Genomic DNA, 24,386 nt, shown 5'->3' with positions numbered 1-24,386 from the left:
TCAAAGACTTCAGGTACAGGAATTATCAGAAACAGAATATGAAATAAAAGAAAATTATGGAGGAAATGAATAAAGAACAATAACATGAGTGAATCTCTGGAATCTAGTCCTGAAATCATTATTGCACTTTTGCACTATATGCTAACTAACTTGGATGTAAATTAAAAAACAACAACAACAACAACAACAACAACACTAACATGAGGAATGACCAAGCATATTAGAGAATGAACCAAATAAACCTTATAGAAAGGAAACTTGGTAATTGAAATTATAAATCAAATGGGTTTAACAGAAGATTAGATATAAAAAGAATTAGTGAAGGGGCGCCTGGGTGGCTCAGGTCATGATCTCACAGTCTGTGTGTTTGAGCCCCGTGTTGGGCTCTGTGCTGTCAGTTTGGAGCCTGGAGCCTGCTTTTGGATTCTGTGTCTCCCTCTCTCTCTGCCCCTCCCCCACTCACGCTCTGTCTGTCTCTATCAAAAAATGAATAAATGTTTTTAAAAAATTAAAAAAAAAAGAATTAGTGAAGCAGAATGTAGATCACAAAAATCTGCCATAATTTTACAGAAAGAAACAGGTATAGAGAATAAAAAAGGGAAAGACACAAAGTGAGAAGGTTTAAAATGTACCTGAATAGAGTTCTACAGTGTAATAGTTGGTGTTACTGTGTCAACTTGCCTAGGCCATGGTACCCAGATATTTGGTCAAACATTATTCTAGATATTTCAGTGAGGGCATTTTTTAGGCAAGATAAACATTTTAATCATTAGACTTTGAGTAAAGCAGATGACCCTCCATTATGTGGATGGGCCTCATGAAATCAGTTGAAGCCCCTGAGAGAAGACTGATCTCTTCAAGCAGAAAGGAATTCTACCAGCAGACTGTCTTAGGACACAGACTGCCACTCTTCTGTAAGTCGCCAGCCTGCCAGCCTACTCTGGATTTTAGACTCACCAAGCCTCCACAATCATATGAGCAAATTACATAAAATCTCTCTCTCTCTCTCTCTCTCTCTCTCTCTGTCTCTCTCTCCAGACACAGATGCACACACACAGACACACACATGCAATAAAGACTTATTACTATAGTCTTTAGCAAGTCTTCATAACTGATAACCTGTTTTTCTGGAAAACCCTGACTAATATGTGCAAGGAAAGAGAGTGCAGCAATATTGAAGACATAATGCCTGAGAATTTCCCATAACTGATGAAAGACACCAATGTACAGATTTAAGAATATTCATGAATCCCTATGCATGATAAATACAAAGAAATCTGTAACTATACATGGCATAGTAAAGCTGGAGAACACCAGAAGCAAGGATAAAATCATAAAAGCATCCACAGAAGACAGAATACTTTCAAATGAATGACAGTGAGACTGACAGCACAGTGCTGGACAGCAACATTGGAAGTCAGAAGATCATGGAAGGATATCTTCATCTACTGAAAGGAAATAACTGCACCCTAGGATTCTATGCCTGAAAAGATTCCTTTTAAGAGTGATGAAGAAAGGAATAGAGATATTTTCAGACAAACAAAAGTGAAAGAAAGAAGTGAAAAATGAAACCATCAAAAAGTGAAATCATCCGAAGGGCCTTAGTAAAGGCTAAAGGATATATTTCAGGGAGAAGGAAAGCAATCCTTTCTTCCATGTAGGGAGAGAACCCATACAGACAGGGATGCCTGAAGTAGGTGTGAGATGCAAGAAGAATGAAAAGCAACGGAAGTAATAAACATGCAGGTAGACATAAATAAACATTAACTGGGGCACCTGGGTGGCTCAGCTGGTTAAGCGACCAGCTTCATCTCAGGTCATGATCTCACGGTTGGTGAGTTCAAGCCCCATGTCAGGATCTGTGCTGACAACTGGGAGCCCGGAGCCTGCTTCAGATTCTGTGTCTCCCTCTCTCTCTGCCCCTCCCCTGCTTTCACTGTCCCTCTCTCTCTCAAAAACAAAATAAAAACATAAAAAGTTAAAAAAACAAACATTAACTGCAAAAAATAGCACTAATGACATGTTATAGGATTAAAAACAGGAAAAGTACAAATAACAAGATATCTTCCCTCTCCTAGGTTGATGAAGACATACTTCCCATATCATCTTCTAAAATCGTTATTGTTTTTGCTTTCATATTTACATATTTCACCCACCTGGAATTCATTTTCATGTAAGATGTGAACAGGATGTCTCTATTAGTCAGCTTTGCTGAAGTAACAAACAACCCTCAAAATTTTAGTGGCTTGCACCAACATATATTGCTCTTATTAATGTCAGCAACTGCAGATTTGCTACTTCAGCTCTACCCTACGGTGTTTTTTCCTTGCAGGTCCCATGTGTCTTCTCATTCTGGAAACCAGGCAGAAAAGACAGCCCTTTATGAGATATGCCATTCTTGGGGCAGAAGGAAAGAGCTAGACCCTGTTAACTTAAATAACCTCCATGGATGTGGCATATGCAAGTGCTCAAGCCAGACACAGTGAGTTGGGAACATATGCTCCTTGTACAGGGAGGCATTACAAATCATATGGCAATGGGTAGAAGTATATAATCCTCTAACAGGAAAGAATACAAATCTAATTTACAAAGTTCCTCATTTAGTTTTTTCCCTATGTGATGCCCAGTTGTCCTGCTATGATATAGTGAAAAGTCTATTCTTTCCTCAGGGATTGCTTTGCCAGCTTTGTTCAAAGACCAAGCTTCCCACATAGCTGTGCTCTTATTTTTTTCAATTTCTTTCTTCTTGTTCCCAAACCAGATCATCTTATTACTATAGTCTTTAGCAAGTCTTTATAACTGATTAACCAAATCTACTCACTTTGTTCAGGTGTATTTTGGCTCTTCTTGGATCTTTGCCCTTCCATAGACCTTTGTTGATTTCTGTAAACACCTGTTGGGATCTTGAATGGGTTTACATTTACATCTATTGATCAATTTAGAAAGAATTGGCATCTTTACAATATTGAATCTACTAATTCATTAACATGGCTATTTCGATCTTCTTTAATTTTTTCAGTGACATTTTATAGTTTCCTGAGTAGAAGTCATTATATTTTGTCTTAGATTTATTCCTAAGTGTTTTATGCTTTAGATGATTTTTTTTAAATTATATATTTCCTTTCATTTTGTTTTCAGTAGTGTTTTATGCCTTTAACTTTTTTGTTAATTTCTTTTTAATGTTTACTTATTTTTGAGAGAAAGGGAGAGAGAATAAAAGAGAGAGAGAGCATGAGTATGGGAGGGGCAGAGAGAGAGGGAGATAGAGAATCTGAAGCAGGCCCCCCTGCTGTCAGCACAAAACCCCGTGTGGGTCTCCAACCTGTGAACTGTGAGATCACGACCTGAGCCGAAGTCAGATGCTCAACCGACTGAGCCACCCAGGTGCACCACCTTTATTAACTTTTAATTTATATGTGAGATCCTCTCGAGTTTATTTTGTTGCAAAAATAAATCATTTTAACTTTATGTTTTTTGAAATATTAAGCCATCTGTACCAATAGTGCTTATTAAGAGTACATCTTCTCCCCTTCGAATGCCATCTTTATCATATACTAAATTTCCATGAATGCCCCAGTTTTTTTTGCCCCTATGCAGTTTTCATGTATTTGGCCCATCCACCAATAATCTTTAATTATATTTTATTTCCCAGGCTCTATTTCTTTGCTGGTATGTAGGCTTTTTCTTTCTCATCCCTCTGTACTTTTTCTTAGATTAAGAAATTTTTGACTCTTATTCCTGATGCATAGACATGCAATTGATTTTTGTGTATTGATGTATTTACCAACCTTGCTGAATTCTAATAATTGTAATTGTTAATTCTAATAATTTACCAGGATGTTCATTTGGATTCTCTACTGTACAACAATATATTTACAAATGAAGTATTGCCTACCAGGAAAGCTCACCCAAGCTTTGGTGACCAGGGTTTTTTGGTTTTTTTTTTTTAAGTTTTCTTATTTATTTTTGAGAGAGAGAGAGAACACACACATGGCAGAGAGAGAGAGGGAGAGAGAGACAATCCCAAGCAGGCCCCGTGCTGTCAGCATAGAACCCAACAGGGGGCTCCAACTCATAAACTGTGAGATCATGACTTGAGCTGAAATCAGGAGTCAGATTCTTAACCAACTCAGCCACCCACGAGCCCCAGAGTCCGGGGTTTTTATTGTGGTTCCATCATGTAGGCATAGAACACTTGTGTGACTGAACTTAGTTATTCAGTGGTCAGTGTCTCTGAAAGTCAAGTGTGGTGTGGGCCAATGCCCTCACCAAAAATCACATTGTTTTGAATCCAAGTCTGGCTCTGTGCTGCACATGGCGCCGGCTCTTTTCTCTCTCAAAACAAAAAAAAAAAACACTAAGAAATCACATTGTTAGTGTACCCTGTTGGGTGTGGCCTGTGGCCCCAGTTATCAGGCAAGATAACTTGCCTGTATCAGATACTTATCATGCAAGATATTCTAAAGAACTTGTCAGAGAACAGCCCTTGGTTTAGAATGTAGAGGGTTTGGGCAGCCCAAGCCAGCTGAGTTAACCCCTTACTGTACATTTTATAGAGAGAGTTTTTGTTTTTGTTTTTATTTCTGTTTTTGTTTTTTTTAGGGAGAGTTTGTTTTGAACAGACTCCGAAGTCACTTCTAGTTTAGAACTTATGGTTTGAGACTTTTGGAATTACCTAGGTCATATGAATTTGAGTTTAGCTCTGCTTATGGGTTGGCTCTCAGTTTTGAATGATCAATGATCATTTTACCCCTTCTGTTCTGCTCAGTGCCAGTGCAACACTCCTTGAAGTCATGTGTATGTGTATATGTACATGTGTGTTAGGGTAGTACATTTAAATTTTTCCCCTACAATGAGGGCATAATGCTACAACAAAGGATCCTAAATGGAATGGGCAGGTTTTCCTATTAGATTTACCAATTTTAGGGGTCTCTAGGTCTTGTCTTCTGTCCTCAAGCTTCAACAAGCCATGACTAACAACCTAAGCTTAAGTTTGCCAAGTTAGACAAATGTCCTTGAGGGAAATGTGACTTAGGTACTCTTTGAGTCCCTTTTTTCCTTTAGATATTGCCCTGGTCACTCCTTGCTGTTTTACAGTCCTATTGAGTGTTTTTCAGAATGGGCTTTTAAGGGGCACCTGGGTGGCTCAGTCAGTTCAGTGTCCTATTTTGGCTTGGGTCCTGATCTTACTGTTTGTGGGTTCGAGCCCTGCATTGGGCTCTGTGTTGACAGTACAGAGCCTGCTTGGGATTCTCTCTCTCTCTCTCTCTCTCTCTCTCTCTCTCTCTCTCTGCCTCTCAGTCTCTGTCCCTCCTCCACTTGCACTTTCTCTCTTAAAAATAAATAAATAAATCTTTTTTTAATAAAAAAAAAAGAATAGGTTTTTAAAATATATTTAATTCTGTACTTTAGATTTTTCCTTTTTTTTTTTTTGCAGGAAAATTTAGGAGGCTAGGAAACACCTAGACATCTATACTACTGTGGTACAAGACCAGTTCATTTGTTTTCATATTTTCTTTTATAAAATAATAAAGATATTGGGACGCTTGGGTGGCTCAGTCAGTTAAGCATCTGACTCAGGTCACAATCTCACGGTTCATGGGTTCGAGTCCCGTGTTGGGCTCTGTGCTGACAGCTCGGAGTCTGGAGCCTGCTTCAGATTCTGTGTCTCTCTCTCTCTCTCTCTCTGCCCTTCCACCACTCATGCTCTATATCTCTCTCTGTCTCTCTCTCTTAAAATAAATAAACATTAAAAATTTTTTTTTAAATAATAATAAAGATATTTAAGGTCATAAATTTTCCTTTGACTATGACTTTTGCCATTTCCCATAGGTTTTATTATAAATTGCTATCCTTTTGTTAATGTCTAAATACATTGTGATCTCAGGTTTTATTTCCTTTTTGATGAAGGGGATATTTTAGAAGCATTCTTTCATTTTAACGCGGTTAAGTGTTTCTATTTTGTTATGTTTTTATAGTCTTCTGTTGATTTCTAGCTTAATTGAATTGTGGGCAGAGAATGTGGCTTGTACAATCTTTATGTCTCTGGAATCTATTAAGATTTTCTTTGGGCCAAGTACATGATCAATTTTTATGGATATGCTGTAAGCAATCAAAAAGAACGTGTTTTCTCTGTTTATAGAAACCCTGTGTAAACAGGGATAAGATTTGTGCTTTAAATTAATGTGCTTTTCTCTTTCACATTTCCATATTTGTGTTTTTCTTCCACTGCCCAGAGTAATCTGTTGCCTTAGGTGAAAATTTGGACAGTTACAGCAGGGTAAAAAGAGAGAGTGGTAGTCTATGTTCAGCTTTTGATCACCAAAATAGAATTTTTTAAAATCTAAAGTAGAACAATATTCTTAAAAATCAAGCTTTCACCAGAGAGAAAAGGATTTTCTAAATTCCTTATGTTCATTAGCATATCCAAATACAGGCCTCAGGGATTTTTGCATGCTGCGGTTAAAGTAAACCACAAGTAGACAGAACTCAGTCTGTGAAGTCCTTGTTAGGAGATCACTTTTTCTTTCTTGCTCTTGTCCGCTGTAGTGGAAAAGGGAAAAGACTGTGTTCTGACCACCTTATTCTGGCTATCATCTTGGACAGAGTGGTTTTGAGGGTGATATTGGTCCTGATGGTAGGGCATAGTGGCTTCAAGCAATAAGATGTCAGAAAAGCTGGAATAAAAAAAGAAGGAGGTGGCGCCTGGGTAGTTCAGTCAGTTGAGCTTCCGACTCTTGATTTTGGCTTGGGTCATGATCTCATGGTTTGTGAGTTCGAGCCCCGCGTCCAGCTCTGCACTGGCCATGTAAGCCTACTTGAGATTCATTCCCTCTCTCTCTCTCTCTCTCTCCCTCCCCCACCTCAAAAATAAATAAATAAACACTTTAAAAGAAAAGAAACGAGAAAGAAAAGCTGTCATCAGAGTGGACTTGTACCTCCCTTCCATTTAGAACTCTTAGGAACGTCTACCTCTTAAGTGTGGCCTCCTCACCGTCATGTGGGGACAAGCCAGACTGTGATAATATAAGCATGGTCCTGTGGTGAAGGTAGGCAGAGAAAGGGCACAAGTTGGACCCCTTGTCTCCCTCAACCTCTGTGTGGTGTGGAAGCAATCAGAAGTTCCCATATCCCCTCCAAAGTGGGTGGCTGGCTTCCAGAGTGAGGGTTGAGCTGACCCGGTCCCAGAAGCTGTAGGTGGATGGCAAAAGCTAGAGGTCTGATGTTAGTTTGGCGTGGAAGAACGTGCAAACCAGGCTTCCAAATCCTAAGCAGGGCTGTTAGAGCCTGCCTGAGTTCAGAGGAGGATAAGGAGGCTACCAGCCACAGACCTAAGCAGTGGATTCCCCCTAATTAGGTACATCAGGGACATCATTACAGAAACCTGGTGACTCTGAAGGCAACACCGGGTCCTGCCCACATAGATCCAAGCCCTCTCTGCTGAACCGCAGATATCCTTTTGAGAGTGGTAGGGTGTGGAAGAAGAAATGCAGAACTCTGAGTATACACCCCAAAGAGACAAAAGACCCGAGACAGACTGAGGTACCATTAGTTAGCAAAGGTAAGAACCACTCCTTTTAGTGCCAATGAGGAAAAGCTGGGGAGGAAGATTCGATCGTTGTAAGGAATTGGGAAGCTACAGTTTTTAGACATAACTAAGTAGTTGTGAGTGCAAATGTGTGACTTCCTTAGCACCCCGTTTCTCTGAGGCACATCAGATTGCTGCTTGTCTTATTCAAGTCCTGTTTATCCCTCATCTACCATTTGTCAATGTGAGCTGTCAAATTATTAAAGAGAAGTATTACCCCCTCCCCACTGAGAGTAGTTTTATCAACATTTCTGTTTCTGAGCAATTTTGCCATAAATACTTTTCTGTGTTGATGTTTGGTAATAACATATCAACATATATTTTCTTTGATGGGCTCTATTATTTATCCTTATAAAATATTCATTTCTGTCACATTTAATGTTTTTGGCTTTGAAATCTATTCTATCAGATGGTAACTTAGGGAGTCCTGCTTACTTTGTGTATTAGTTTCCTAGAACTACCCTAACAAAGTGCCAAATACTTGGTAGCTTAAAACCACGGAATTTTTTTTTTTTAACATTTATTTATTTTTGAGAGACAGACAGAGTATGAGTGGGGGATGGGCAGAGAGTGAGGGAGACGCAGAATCCAAAGCAAGCTCCAGGCCTGAGCTGTCAGCACAGAGCCCGACACGGAGCTCGAATTCACAGACCAAACAAACTGTGAGATCATGACCTGAGCTGAAGTCAGACGCTCATCTGACTGAGCCAACCCAGGCACCCCCACGGAATTTTTTAAGATTTTTTATTTATTATTTATTCATTTATTTTTTTTGAGAGAGAGTGTGTGTTCACGTGTGAGCAGGGGAGGGTAAGAGAGAGAGAGAATCCCAAGCAGGCTTAGCATGGAGCCTGAAGCAGGGCTCAAACCCACAAACTGTGAGATCATGACCTGAGTCGAAATCAATAGTCGGGACACTAAACTGACTGAGCCACCTAGGCGCCCCAAAGATTTTTTATTTTTAAGTAATCTCTACGCCCACTGTGGGGCTTGAACTCACAACTCTGAGATCAAGAGCTGCATGCTCTTCTGACTGAGCCAGCCAGGTACCCTACAAACCACAGTTTATTGTCTCACAGTAGTGGAGGTTGAAAGCCTGAGATCAGGGTGTCAGTAAGGCTATGGTCCTTATCTCTTCTAGCCTCTGGTGTGTGTTGGCAATTCTTGGCTTATAAATGCATCACTGAAGCCACATGGCCATCTTTTGCCTTTGTGTCTTCACATGGTCTTCCCTCTGTGCGTGCCCATGTCTGCATCCAAATTTCACCGTTTTATAAGGATACCTGTCCTACTGCATTGAGGCCCACCCTAATGACTCCATTCTAATTTGATTACCTCTGTAAAAACTCCATATCCAAATAAGGTCTCATTCTGAAGAACCAAATACAGTATGTTTTGAGGACTAAGACTCCCACATATCTTTTGAGGGGTTTATGATTCAAGCCATAACGCTTTGTGTTTGCATGATCTATTTGACTATTTCCAATTTTTATCATTTTGTTCCTAGTACATTTTTTTTGACAGAAAATATTTAAGAGTCTATTTTTATAGAGAATTCAACCCATTTATATAAATTTTAATGCTTTCATCTTATTTTACATCTACTAATATACTTTACTATGTTACCTCTTTTCTCCTTTCCTGAATTCTGCTGGATTAATCAACTCATAACTATACTTCCCATCAAGATGAAACTGTTTGAATGCTTAATTTTTTTACTTCTTTCATTCTCTCCTTCCTCTTTGCCCCCATTTCTGTTTTTCTTTTTATTAAACTAATATAAAATTTTAGTTTCAGATTATTTTTACATACTTCCTTATAGAATGGCTCTTTCTGTTGCCAAGAATCTTTTCTTAATCCTTACACAGCAGTTTGCAATCATATTAGCATCAGCCATTTAGATTTAATTGTGTTTAGTTTATGGTTTACCACTGTTTCATATATTATAGTCTAACCCTATTTTGAGATCTTTGTTTTGAATTTCATTTTTATTTGGTTGGAGTACTTCCCAAGCAATTTCTTGGAAATTTCTTCAGAAAGAGCATATGTCTATATATTTTTTGTGCCATTGTATGTCTGAAAAAAGTCTGTCTTTTGTTTTCATATATAATGATAACTTGGCTCAAAATAGGAATCTCAACTCATGGTCCTTTTCTTTCAAATACATCTAAATGTTGTTTCCCTATATCTAGAGTCAAATTATGCAGATGAGAAATCTGAACCTGGCCTGATTATCTTTTCATTTGGGCAATTACATCTCTGTCTGAAAGCTTGTAAGATCTCCTCTTCATTCTTAGGGTTTAGAAATTTCACTGAGATGTGGCCAGGTTGTTTTTTTTCCTGAATTCTGCCCACCACTTTATGAGTTTTTTCTTTCTTTTTAAAATTTTTTTTAATGTTTTTTTATTTTTGAAGGAGAGAGAGAGAGACAAAGCATGAGTGGTGGAGGGGCAGAGAGAGAGGAGGACACAGAATCCAAAGCAGGCTCTAGTCTCTGAGCTGTCAGCACAGAGCCCCGTGTGAGGCTCCAACTCATGAACAGTGACATTATGATCTGAGCTGAAGTTGGTTGCTTAACTGACTGAGCCACCCAGGCTCTCTACTTTGTGAGCCTTTTCAACCTGAAAACATTTTTTAGTTCAGGAGAGTTTTTTCTCTATTTTCTTTCCTTTCCTTTCCTTTCTTTCCTTCTTTCTTTCTTTCTTTCTTTCTTTCTTTCTTTCTTTCTTTCTTTCTTTCTTTCTTTCTTTCTTTCTATAATTTTACCTGCTACAATCATTGTTTTTATCCATCTGGAACTTTTATGATTCCCAGGACCTTTGGCTTTGCCTTTCATGGATCACCTTTTTACTTTTGATTTCCCTTTATCATTTTGCTCAAGGATGCGAGATAAAGATTCCATTTATATGTTCAGATCATTCATTTTCCTTTCATCATCATCCATTCTCTTTTATACCTCTCTTGAATTTTTTGGTAACTTTTTGTTTCAATATAGTTTTTAAAGTACAGAAAAGTTTCAAGAAAAGTATAAGACATCCCTTTTACCAATTGTTTATGGTTTTGCCCCATTGTCTGTGAAATTTTTAAGGAATCATATTTTAAATTTCTGTTTATTCATAGATAGTTTATAGTATTTGTTGCTGTCACAAATAAAGAAATTTTTATAATGTTTTCTGGATGGTTATGTTTGGCATATATGAAAGTTAGTGGGGGAATATTTATCTAGTAATCAGACTTGTAATTAAACTTTCACATTATTCCTACATTTTTCAATTAGTTTTTTTGTATTTTCTTAGTGGATGACCATATCAACTACAAATAATGACAACTTTATATTTTTCTTTCCTATAATTGAATGTCTTCCTACTTCCTTATGTTATTATTTTGACAAGGGTCTTCAGAATAATGTTGAATAACAAACACCCTGATCCTCCTGGTCTTATTCCTGATCTTAATGGGCTTTCCCAAGAAATTGAGGAATGTCCCCTGGCATTCACATAAAGAGTGATATTTGCTATTAGTTTTTGAAAAATGTCCCTTCTCAAGTTAAAGAAGTCCCATGTATTTTTAGTTTAAGAGTTTTGATTAATAATTGATGTTAAATTTCATCAGATCTCTCTTCTGTACTTACTATAATGAGCACATAATTTTTCTCATGCAATCTATTAATATAGTGAATCACATTAATAAATTTCCCAGTGTTTAACCATCTTTACATCCAGGGCATACTGCTCATTGCTCAAAGCATATTCATCCTTGTGACATTGAGCTATGGCCTTCCTTTCCCCTGACTGTCCTGGTTTTACTGTCATAGTCACATAAGCTTCCCATCTTTTCCTATGCCCTTAAAAACATTTAAAATCAACTAAGAATATAAAGTGATAAAAGTTTGAGGAGTTAATAAATCTCTTGAAGGCCAAATCTAGAAAGTTTAAATGAAAAGTAATAACAATAAAAACATCCTTTACTCTTCTTACTTTTTGAGAACAAAATCTTTAAACATATCAGCTGATTTTCAGACATCCACTGGTCAGGGCCTCATGGACACCAAACCAAGGAAAAAGCATTGTCATTTCAGAAGTGTCAGAAACTTAGATTAGCCAAGTACTTAAAAATGTATGTAGCTTATAAAGTCTAATAGTACTAAAAGTGATAGAAGCAAAAACAAAAAACAATCACTGTCCTTCCTGCCTCTGCCTCCTCAGCCCCAAAGGCATCCTTTGATGTTTCTTCTGTTGTCACCATATTTCCAAGTCAGAAATTGGATGCTGCTTCTTTTGGTTCTTGTATATAATCTATTGCTTCCCTATTATGGTAGCTGAAGATCTTAACTTTCAAAAACTTTCTACTCTTTTCCCCATTCTTTGAAAATAGCTGTATCTTTTTAAAAAAAAAAATCCATAGTCATCTTTATGTTAAGTAAATCTTACACACTGCTGAGCTGAATGGTAATGCTCTTTTTTTAAATTAATTTTATTTTTTAAATTTACATGCAAATTAGTTAGCATATAGTGCAACAATGATTTCAGGAGTAGATTCCTTAATGCCTCTTACCCATTTAGCCCATGCTCCCTCCCACAACCCCTCCAGCAACCCTCTGTTCTCCATATTTAAGAGTCTCTTATGTTTTGTCCCCCTCCCTGGTTTTATATTATTTTTGTTTCCCTTCCCTTATGTTCATCTGTTCTGTGTCTTAAAGTCCTCATATGAGTGAAGTCATATGATATTTGTCTTTCTCTGACTAATTTCGCTTAGCATTATACCCTCTAGTTCCATCCACGTAGTTGCAAATGGCAAGATTTCATTCTTTTTGATTGCCGAGTAATACTCCATTGTGTGTGTGTGTGTGTGTGTGTGTGTGTGTGTGTGTGTGTGTGTGTATACATACATACCACATCTTCTTTATCCATTCATCCATCGATGGACATCATTTGGGCTCTTTCCATACTTTGGCTATTGTTGATAGTGCTGCTATAAACATTAGGGTGCATGTGCCCCTTCGAAACAGCATATCTGTATCCTTTGTATAATACCTAGTAGTGAAATTGCTGGGTCATAGGGTAGTTCTATTTTTAATTTTTTGAGGAACCTCCTTAATGTTTTCCAGAGTGGCTGCACTACCTTGCATTCCCACCAGCAGGGCAAAAGAGATGCTCTTTCTCCACATCCTTGCCAACATCCGTTGTTGCCTGAGTTGTTAATGTTAGCCATACTGACAGGTGTGAGGTGGTATCTCATTGTGGTTTTGATTTGTATTTCCCTGATGATGAATGATGTTGAGCATTTTTTCATGTATTGGTTGGCCATCTGGATGTCTTCTTTGGAGAAGTGTCTATTCATGTCTTTTGCCCATTTCTTCACTGGATTATTTGGTTTTTGGGTGTTGAGTTTGATGAGTTCTTTATAGATTTTGGATACTAACCCTTTATCTGATATGTCATTTGCAAATATCTTCTCCCATTCCGTTGGTTGCCTTTTAGTTTGGTAATGCTTTTATTACATTTCCTTTCCTGCAAGTTGCTTTGATTTTCTTGTTGTTATTCTTTGCCTCATCTTTTCATTTGCTTACTTTTCCCTGAACCTATTGCTAAGTCTTCTAATATTCCCCAATAGCTCTGTAGAGTGCCTCTCAGTACAATTTCCCACGCCGTCAAATCTATTGGATAACCTCCCTTTCCATATGCCTCCTGCCAATCTGCTGTGATGCTCCCCTGGCCAAGGCACAACACTCAGCCTGTGAGTCCCTTTACTCCTTTCCTGCACTGGGTGCTCTGCTTTGTGTTTTCCTGTCTTCTTTCTTGATTTAGTCCCTCCTTTTGATGAAACACATATTCCAGTAGCTTCCTGTGAAAGGCCCTGGTAGTTTTAATCCTTTCCACTTGGACCTAGTGCCTGAAACTCTGCTGAAAAGTTTTGAGACTTTGCATGACTGGCAATATCTTTATTATGTCCTCATGCTCAATTTTCCAGGCCATAGCATTCTAAGTGGAAATTAATTTTGTGGGCATTATTCCTTTTCCTTCTGGCTTCTAACATTACTACTGATAGGTCACCATGATAATCTACTTATTCCCAATGCACCATATGTGATTGTTTTTTCTCTCTGAAAACTTTTAGGATGTTCTTGTCTCCAGTAAGAATAAGTAATATTGTGAAAAACTTCTGTGTGTCCAGAGACTACTCTTCCACTCTGATGTTATTCAGCCATGTGATCCTCCAACAACCCTATGAGGTTGTTGCTACTATAATTATTCTCATTTTACAGAAGTGGAAAACATGACACAGATAGATGAGGTTATTTTCCTCCCAGGGTTTATATCCAGTCCAACTCTGCATACTCTTAACCACTATTCTTAGCTTCCTACGAATGCAAAGTTTCAGGCACTAGGTCCAAGTAGTAAGGATTAACACCACCTGCAGTTTGGCCCCTTGATCTATGCACAAGGTCAACTAATTAGGAAGCGGTTTCTCTGTATTAGCCTGCCTTGGACGTTTCCTAACAGGAACCAGCCAGTAGCACTTTTTACAGCCAGCAGGCAGGGAGCTTCCAAAGACAGAGCAGGTATCATTTTCAGCAGGTCTCGTACTACTTACAGCCAATGAGGAGACTTGCAGAGGGTGAGGTGAATCACTACTTGTAAGGCTGATGCAGCACCAGTCTTGACAATAGCAAGCACTCCCCTTTGTGACGTCCTGAGGTGTCTTGCACCCAGATGCTGCTAGTTGTTCATGCCTTATCTTCTGTACCTACTGTAGTCCTAGTGATTTTCCTCTTCTTATCTTTTAGAATACCACTGTAGGTGTCCATCATTGGCACATGGTTGATCTGTGTGTGATATTCTTTGTATTTTTTTGTTAACTTTTCCCACATTTGCATCTTCCTACCTAGACTGTGGACAGAACTATCTTATACATCTTCTAAGTCGTCGTAGCGACAAAGAGACAACATATATATACACATACATACGTATGTGTGTGCACTTGCCTTTTAAAGGCCTTTTATCATAGAACTAACATATCTTCATGCTAAAAAAATTAAAACAGTAAAGAAGGGTAAATGTAAATAAAAGTTACATTTTCTCAATTCTTTTGAGTCTCCCAAACTCCTGCTTGTATCTCCTGCCATCTCACTGCCTATTTCCACTCCACAGAAACAGCTCCATCCAGAAATTTTCTACGTATATAATAGCATATATATGTATTATATCTTTTAACATAAATGGGATCATGTGACGCATACAGTTCTGAAACTTGGCAGTTTCATTTGTTGTATTATTAACATCTTTCTGTAGCTGCAAATTCTTCCCCTTTCAAACAGCTGTGTAGTATGAATGAATCAATTTTTAAAATCAGTCATCTATTGATGGGCATTTAAGTCCCATCTAGGTTGGGGTTTTTTGTTGTTGTTGTTTGCTTTGCTATTACAATCAATGTTGCAATGAGCTTCCTTGTAAAAACATCTGTAATCACTAATGCAAGCATATTTATAAATGAATTCATTGAAGTGGAACTTCTGGGTCAAAAGGTATATGCACTTGAAACTGTGATAAGTACAGCCACACTTATTTCCATGAAAGCTATGCCAAATCTGCTCTTACTGTGTCTAAGAGGGCTTCTTTCCTTCCATCATATCCAAGTCCAGATCACATAGCTTTTTAATGTTCCTTTATCTACTTTGGAGAGAAATTTGCATCTCTTCGTCATTTCAATTTCTCTAATAATGATTGAAATTGAGCATATTTTTGGATATTTGTTGGCTACTGGTCTCACTTTTTTGCACTGGGCTGATTTTCATGTTCTCTGGCCATTTTCTAGTGGGCTATCCATTGGTTTGTTGGTTTTACAAGAAGTTTGTTCATTGTCTTGTGGCTTTTTGTTGTTGGTGGTATTGTATTCATGAAATTAGTCCATTACCTGTTATGTGTATTGCCAATATTTTCCCTAGTTTATTGTCTATGGTTTAACCCTGTTTTTTCACTTTGTTACTTATTATGCATGTATGAACATGGGGATGTATATGAACTAAGGCAGCTGAAAAGAATAGGGGCTTGTTGAAAGTCCCCAAGCTCATAGGAGTAAAGAGGATGAGGGGGCAGAGAACTTTCCAAGCTCTATTGCTCATGTGCATTTGCTCATTTTACGAGAATCTGCCTTACAGAGCAGCTAAGAAGCAACCATTATCTAAACCTAAGACTCCTGTTTACATAGTGTTCAGGAAAAAAAAAGCAATAATCTACAAAAATACATTATGAGATAAAAACTAGCTTTCTCCTCCTCCACCCTACCCCAAGAAAGATTCTGGGATATCCAGGATTGAATGACATATTACTGTGCAACTTGTCCATGCCAACTCTTGGAACCAACTTAATTCTCATCAGCCACTATAATTTATTAACAGTGAGGTGAGAAAAGACATGAATCAGCTTAATGTGATATAAGTAGGGCGTTGCCATAGCAACAAGATGCAGTCTGTTTTCTACTATTTATGTATGGTTTATTTTCTCCAGAGCCTCTGAGTTATTGCTTGAAACAAATGGAATGAGAAACATCTTGTTCTGAACACCGTCCCCCACCCCTTAGAGTGTATGTGTATATAAAACCACATTTTTTTCCATGAGAGAAAAAAAACAAAAACACAAAATTAAAAAAAAATTATGTTTATAGCAAAAAACTAACTACATAGTTTCTAATTCACTGTGATTTTACAGAACTCAAATGCTTTTTTTTAATTTTCACCTCTGAGACACACTATTCCTCACTGAAACCTCTGGGAAAAAACCCAAAACACATGCTAGAAGCAATCCCAAAGCTAATATTGTTTCTCAAAGGAAACATTCATATTTTCTACCCAGACCTCAGGACTGGCTGGAACCAACTCCCCACTCCTAAAAGAGCACACTAAGAGTGAGCAGACTAAGCCTGGTGACAAGTTTTTATTTCACTTGATCTCAAAAATTCAATAGAAAAGTCCAATCCAGGGAGGAAGCAAGACCTGAGTTAGTGAGTCAGTCTACTTCCAGAGGGCACCACGGATCCTTTAGGAAGGAATCTTACCAGCCAGTAAACAGCCCCAACCTTGCCTGAAATACCTTGCAAGGAACAAGCACAGTTCATGAAGGATCCCTTTCATTTCCCGTGCTTTCCACTTTCCCTTGAGGATATAGATTCATTTTTTAATTTTTTTAATGTTTATTTATTTTTGAGAAAGAAAGAAACAGCATGTGCGGAGGAGGGGCAGAGGGAGAGAGACACACACACAGAATCCAAAGCAAGCTCTAGGCTCTGAGCTGTCAACACAGAGCCCGACGTGGGCCTCAGATTCATGAGCCACGAGATCATGACCTGAGCCGTGGGGCTCAAACTCATGAGCTGTGAGATCATGACCTGAGCCAAAGTCAGACACTTAACCACTGAACCACCCAGGTGCCCCATAGATTCAGATTTTAGATGGAGTTGGTTATCTCCAGGCCATGGAAGAAGTCAGGGTTGCAGCTAAGCAGAAAGGGAAACAGGAATGAAGTCCTTTCATTGCCCTTTTTCATCACCCTAACTCCTGGTTCCTATCACAATTGCCCCCATGCTCTGTAGGGACAGAAGGAGGCATAAAACACAGGAGAAATTTAACTCTCAGTATCTTCACTCAACATTAAACATGAATTGATGTTTATTTGGCTATTTTATTTGAATCTTTCTGTCACTTCATAAGTTTAGCAAATCTTCCCAATCAGATCCTCATGGCTGCCACCAGGCTTCTATGCTTGGCTGGGGGTTCTGCTGAAGAAGCCCAGAAATGACCAGTAGCACTCACCTTTCATGTAGATGCCTCCCAGATCTCAGATTCTAACATGCTCACCTTCAGGATTTCCAAATCCTACTGCTCCTCAGACACTTCTCTACTGCTCAGGTCTGGGAAGAAGGGAAATGGTGGGAGATTATTATAACCACTTTGGTGTCTGGGAAAGACCCTTCTCCCCACCCCCATCTTCTGCTGGATTTAGGATGTCATTCAAGTGAATTCAAGCAGTTCTATGTTAGCCAGGCTCATTAGTCCATAGGTCCTGGATATCACCATATGACACCCTCGTCATTGGTAACCCACTGTGATTTACCACTAAGAGAGCATCTAATTCATACCATACTAGAATCTTCCTTTGAGTCATTTTCCTTCAAGGTTTGAAGCACTTTTGGCTATATTGAGCAGTGGAGTATCTTATTTATTTTTTAGGTATAATTTACATACAGTAAAGTGCAAAAATCCTAAGTTTGAAGAATTTTACTTATGTGTATATGCATAACCACCCACCAGGCCAATATACAGAACATTTCCAACACTTCAAAAGCTTCCCTATGATCCCTTCCAGTCTCAGCCCCTCCAAAGGTATATGCTATTCTGATTTCTATCATCAACACTTAGTTTTTCTTATTCTTGAAATTATATAAATGAAGTCATATAAACTTTTTTGTATCTGGCTTCTTTTGCTCAGCATAATGTCATCTGTGAATGATATTATATGAGTCATTCATTTATTTTTAGCTGCATAGTACCCTACTCTATGAATATCCCACATTATATTTGTCCATTCTCTTACCGATGAACATTTGAGGGTTTCCTGTTTCAGGCTATTGTGAATAATTTGGGACTTTATGGATATTCTTATATATCTCTTTTGATGGGCATTGCAATTATACAGAATTGAATTGGTGAATCACATGTAGGTTTAGGCTTAGTAGTTACTATCAAATTTTCCAAAGTTGTTGAACCAATTTACACTCCCAACACATCCTTGGTAGCATGTAGTATGGTTAGTCTTTTAAACTTAAGCCATTCTAGTGAGTAGTACCTCATTGTGGCTTTAATTTGAATTTTCCTGGTGACTACTGACATTGAGCACTTTTTTAAGTGCTGGGCCCAGGGCAAGTGGAGCACTCTGAGGCCTGCATTTGCTCACCACATCCCTGTGCCTGAGGGAGTGAAACCTTAAAGAACAACTAAAGAACACCATGACAGATGGAGAGAGAGCACACATAAGAAAGGATAAAGCACTTTTCCTGCTTTTTAAACAAGGGGCCCCACAAATTATGTGTTTGGGCTCCATCTTCAGTCTACTGAATTCAAATATTCAGGGCAGGGTCTGGGGTCCTGCATGTTCATTAAGATGCCAACATGGTGGCCATGTTCTGTAGACATTTTTCAATCATCACATAAATATGTTCAGTTCTTGCAGGACTAGACAAACAAGTGAAGAAACAAACAAACAAACCCTCAACACCTGCTCTCTGTAAGGCTCTTCACTGTGGCCTTGAAAGAGTCCTCTCTATGCATTGACTTCACTTTTATTTCAACCATCTCTCAGCCCACTGCAGATTTAAAGTCATTCCATAGAAACTGCTCTTGCCAAGGTCAACAAGTACATTTTAGCCTCAAAATCCCAAGATATTTTTTAGTTCTTGTAATAGAAACCTTAATTTAGATTATTTGCCTATCTTACAATATCTCTTTTAACCACCCTTTTTCCCAATCAGGACAGACCCCTAGGAGCCTAGTTCATATTTTGAGATCCTTCCCTCTGGCCACAGATAACTAAACCTGAACCTGTTCTAGGAAAATCAGATTCTTTCCTTCTTTCTTTCTCTGCTTTTCCCTTCCTCTCCTTCTCTCTACCCCCTTCCTCATATCCTACTTTCTTCTCTTCCCTTCCTCTCTCCTTCCTTCCCTCTTTCTGTCCCCTCTCTTCCCTACCCTGTCTCAAGAACTGAGATTCTAGTTTAGTCTGGGTAAGTTTTTAACTAGACAATCTGTACCCTCAAAACCATATGGTGACCATCTTCCAGTTCCTATGTAGCCTCATGAGCCAAGGAAAGAAAGATATCTGCAAAAAGAGAGGACAGCAGATATGCTGAGAAAAGCTGCAAGGATGGTAAAAGCTTTAAGTTCTTATCTGCAGACCTTCCTGCTCTTGAGTCTATGTGACACTCCTGTTCTCTTATAATCTATCCTCTCCTTTTTCTGAGCTAACTTAAGTTGGTCTCTGTTCTCTGTAGCCAAAGAATCCTAATTAATACCACTCTTGTTCTTTTCAGCTTCTTGGAAGAGAAGACTCTTCTTGACTACTTTCTTCTTTATATGTGGATGACTCCACCCTACTGGGCTTCCTACAGTTTCAGTCCTATCTTCTTAGTCTTCCATGCTGGATCCTTTCCTGCTTCTGTCCTAAATATGCTCTTCCTCGGGTTTGTCTCTGTGCCTTCCTTGTTTTCATTTCACAACCCCCTGTCTCAGTCATTCTATGTGTCATCTCTGTATGGAGGTTCCAGGTATCACCTGTCCCCTGAGTTCTATATCCTGCTTGATTGCTGCTGATGTGGCCGAGTGCCTTAGATTCACAAGTCCAGAACCAGGGTCCTTATCATCCACTCCTCCCAAGCCCTCTCCTCTTGTGTTCTTTCTCTTGGGGAATGGTACCACTCAACCGTTCAATAAGAAGCCTGGCCATGTCCCTAATTCCTCCCTTTTGCTCCCTTACATCCACTATCACCCAGTCAGCAAAGCCCCTAGTCCTGTTCATTCAATTTCCTAAACATCTCTTGAAATCATTTGCTTTCCTCCATTTTCCCTGCCTCTAGGCTGGTTTACACATCCTTTCTTCCCAGCTAACCTCCTAATTGGTCATCTTCTAATATTGCCCTCCTCCCCACCAACCCAACTCTCTTTCTACTTTATAGCCAGAATGGTCTCTCTAAAACAAAAGTCAGATGCACATGCTTCTCATCACCACTTTCCTGCGGCTAAAGCCTAGACTTTTTAATATGGTTCACAAGGCCCTGCATGATCTGCCCCCTGCTTGCTCTCAGACTTCAGCCTCTAACCATAGGAGATTACTCAGTGATCCCACATGCTGTCTCAGTGAAGATTCACATGCTCTCTGAATCCTCATGCCCTTGCACAGGCTGCTATCCCTTCCCCAACTCTTCTGGCCTCTCTGCCCCCTTCTCAACTTAGCTGACTTACTCATCATTCAGGTCTCAGCTTTAAAGTCTCTTCTGTGGTAGTCTTCCTTGACCCTCACCCCATAACTGCCCTCATCACACTCTCATGCTCCATTATAATTGCCTGTTTATGTATCTGCCCCTCATTAGATCATGAGTTTTATGAAGGCAGGGCCCATATCCTCACCTTCTAGCCAGTGCCTGGCACATGGTAGGGATTCAAAGCTGTTGACTGAACAAGTGAATGTTAAAGCAATTCAACTTCTTTAACATAAATGGAAGGCAGGTTTAAGGATGAGAAAGGTGAAATGAGATTAAAGAATAAGCAAGGCCCAGATATAGAGGAGATCACGTCTCAGGCAGAAGTTTGATTTTGATTCTGTCAGTAAGAGGGAGATGGATAAATCTTACTCCCCAAATTCACATTCACTCGAGATGATCAGTTGGTTTATCTCCCTGTACCACATCACCTCTGAACTTCAGCTTATGCTGATTCCCTGCCTAAAATTCCACTCCTGTTTTAATCACATCTCACAGGCTCTCTGAAGCTTTCCCTGGCTCATCCAGACCCTCCCATTTCCTTAAGATTCCACAACATCCTAAGCAGGTACTACATAGTCTGTTACTTGATTGCATTCTCCGTTTCACTGTGTGCTGTTATCTACTATGGGTTACCTCATCCTTCTGTAAACCCAAATATAAGGAAAAGTGGCTATAAACAAATAAAAAAGGAGATGATGTTAAAAAAATAAAATAAAGTAAATAAGAAAATACAAAAATAAATAAAATAATAAAAATAATTAAAAAAAATTTTTAATAAAAAAATAAAATAAAAATAAAAAATAAAAAGTAGACGGTGTACACAAACATTGCAAAGAACATACAAATGAACATTATCCTTCCAAATCATCTTTATTCAAAATAATCGTAGAACTCTTCTCTGGAAAGGGCTTTAGATCTGTCTATTGAACTGTATAAGAAATAGATTTGTTCATTATAACCCAAACAAATTTATTCAGCTTGCTCACCCACGTTCTTTTTCAGACTCTGCCTCTGAATGACTTTTATATGTAATTGTAATAGCATGTTCGATCAGAAAAGCAGAACCACTATGAGTGATATAGATTGAGGGACTTAGACTTTACACAGTTATGAGAGGTGAAGATGCCTGTTGCCTCTGCATCTGGGGTGGGCCTGAGGTTTCTTTAGACCAGCAGGGCCAGCAGTCCAGAAGGAAATCTGACATGAGGTGTGAGAGAATGAAGACAAACTGAACCCCATGTGGGTCTCTCTCTACTGCCACCTGCAGAAGGAGCTTTGCCCCAGAGCTGTACCTGTGTCTGGTGTCTGACCCTAGAGTCAGAGACCTGGGGCAGCAGTGCCTTGGCAGCTCCTCTGAACCCTGCTGCTGCACCAGGTCCACAAGGGGAGCCCCATGGACCAAAAACAATGTGTGCAAGCTGCAGTGACACTTGATACCCTATGCTAACCTGCAAATTCTCTTATGACCAACCCTGAACCAGCAGTACCCAGAAGGCCATTCTGGGAAATGTAGTTCAGCTTACTAAGTTGATGGAGAACATTAACGGCGCAGTTATAAAACTCAAGCTGACCTCCAAGAGACAGTTTGCCACCACTGAAAGCAAATGCCAGTATAAGAGTTCCTGAAGAAGCTGGACACAAGCAAGGGTAGAATTTGTGGAATGAGTAGCAAATGCATCCAAGAAGTTCAGATTGATTTCTTTCAAAAAGGACAATGTTCATTTGGATATATAACATTCTATTTCTTTATGGGGGGGGGGGTGAGTCATAGTATTTTATAGTTATTCCTTCTATTTTCATCATTTTCCCCTCTGGTTCTCAAGTATACAAATCTTTTTTTGGTGGTGGTGGTGGTGGTTATATTTTAGCTCAAATGAGTATTGTGGCTCATTCATAAGTTGTTCAAAAATAATGCAGAGGAATGAGTAGGTCCTGGGAAAGTATCCTAGAGCTGGCTAATTCCTTCCTCCTACCCAGGAAGGATATTCTTGCTACTTTCTATTCTTATGGATATACTTCCTAACTGTAGATTTTAGAGTCCATTTTTTTCTTGGGACTTGTGGCCCTCTGGCCTTTCACCATTTGTGTGCAAGTTGTTATATGGCATATGTCAGCTTCCTTATTTTAGCTCTTTCTAAAGTCTTTCTTCTTTTGCGTTGATAATTTTAATACAGATGATCTTATTCTGGTCACCCTAGGCAAATCCAGAGGTCAGCAAAAACTGTCTGTGTGTGTAAAAAAACCCTAAATAACAGATGACATGGTTGATGCATCACACTTCAGTCAGCCTGATCCCAGTTTCTTTTTTTCATTTCTTGAACAAAACCCAGAGGCTTTTGATACCTAATATGATTACTAATGCATCTATCGCCTGGACCACTGCTGCTGAATTTTTAAAAATTGTATTAAAATACGCAAACAAATGTACTATTCTAACCATTTTTGGACGTATGGTTCAGTAGTGGTAAGTACATGCACAATGCTGTGCAACCAATCTCCAGAGCTCTTTTCATCCTGCAAAACTGAAACTCTGTACCCATTAAATAACTCCTCATTCTCCCCTCCCCCCCAGCTCCTGATACCACCCTTTTACTTTCTGTCTCTATGAATCTGGCCACCCTAGGTACCTCATGTAAGTGGAACCCTATAGGATTTGTCTTTTTGTGACTGACTTATTTCACTTAATATAATGTCCTCAGAGTTCATCCATGTTGTAACTGATGAGAGAATTTTCTTCATTTTTAGGGCTCAATACTATTCCATTTATTTTGTTTACCCATCCGCCCATCATTAGACACATGGGCTGCTTCCACCTTTTTGATCTTGTGAATAATGCTGCAATGAACATGAGTGTAGAATATCTCTTTGTGACCCTGCTTTCAGTTGTTTGGGGTATACACCCAGAAGTGTAATTGCTGGATCATATGTTAATTCTATTTTTAATTTCTTGAGGAACTCCCATACTGCTTTCCATAGCACTATTTTACATTCCCACCAAAAGTGCACAAGTGTTTCAATTTCCCCACATCCTCACCAACACTTGTTATTTTCTGTAAGTTTTTCTTTTTAATTTTTTTTAATCTTTATTTTTTGAGAGAGAGAGAGAGAGACAGAGTCAGAGCAGGGGAGGAACAGAGAGGGAGACACAGAATCTGAAGCAGGCTCCAGGCTCTGAGTGTCAGCACAGAGCCCGACACAGGGCTCAAACCCGTGAACCGTGAGATTATGACCTGAACCAAAGTTGGACGCTCAACCGACTGAGCCACCCAGGCACGCCTAAGTTTTTCTTTTAATAGTGAACATCCTAATGGGTGTGAGGTGATATCTTCTAGCAGTTTTGATTTGCATTTCCTTTTTTTTAAAATGTTTTTATTATTTTTGAGACAGAGACAGAATGTGAATAGGGAAGGGGCAGAGAGAGAGGGAGACACAGAATCTGAAGCAGGCTCCAGGCTCTGAGCTGTCAGCACAGAGCCTGACATGGGGCTTGAACTCATGAACTGCTAGATCTTGACCTGAGCTAAAGTCAGAGGCTCAACCGACTGAGCCACGCAGGCACCCTTGATTTGCGTTTCCTTAATAATTAGCAATGTTGAGCATCTTTTCATGTACTTGCTATCCATTTGTACATCTTCCTGGTAGAAATGTCAGTAACTCATTTCATTTTATTGCTCAATAATATCCCATTGTATTAATGTGCTACAGTTTATTTATCCATTCACATACAGAAGGACATCTTGACTGCTTCTAAGAATGCTTCTGTAACAAT

The 24,386-nt window shown here is 39.0% G+C and overlaps 1 protein-coding gene across 1 annotated transcript in view; it reads left to right on the top strand.

Moving 5' to 3' along the window:
- LOC128311193 (translation initiation factor IF-2-like) overlaps positions 1-24,386 on the top strand; it is a 242,574-nt gene that overhangs the window by 134,590 nt on the left and 83,598 nt on the right. The window contains exon 4 of the mRNA XM_053200569.1: positions 2,333-2,482. The gene's annotated coding sequence lies outside the window, so the exon portion shown is untranslated. The remainder of the gene's footprint in view (positions 1-2,332; positions 2,483-24,386) is intronic.

Source organism: Acinonyx jubatus, chromosome A3, assembly GCF_027475565.1.
Source record: "Acinonyx jubatus isolate Ajub_Pintada_27869175 chromosome A3, VMU_Ajub_asm_v1.0, whole genome shotgun sequence".
Classification (NCBI taxonomy): Eukaryota; Metazoa; Chordata; class Mammalia; order Carnivora; family Felidae; genus Acinonyx; species Acinonyx jubatus.
This window is presented reverse-complemented; position numbering and strand designations above follow the sequence as displayed.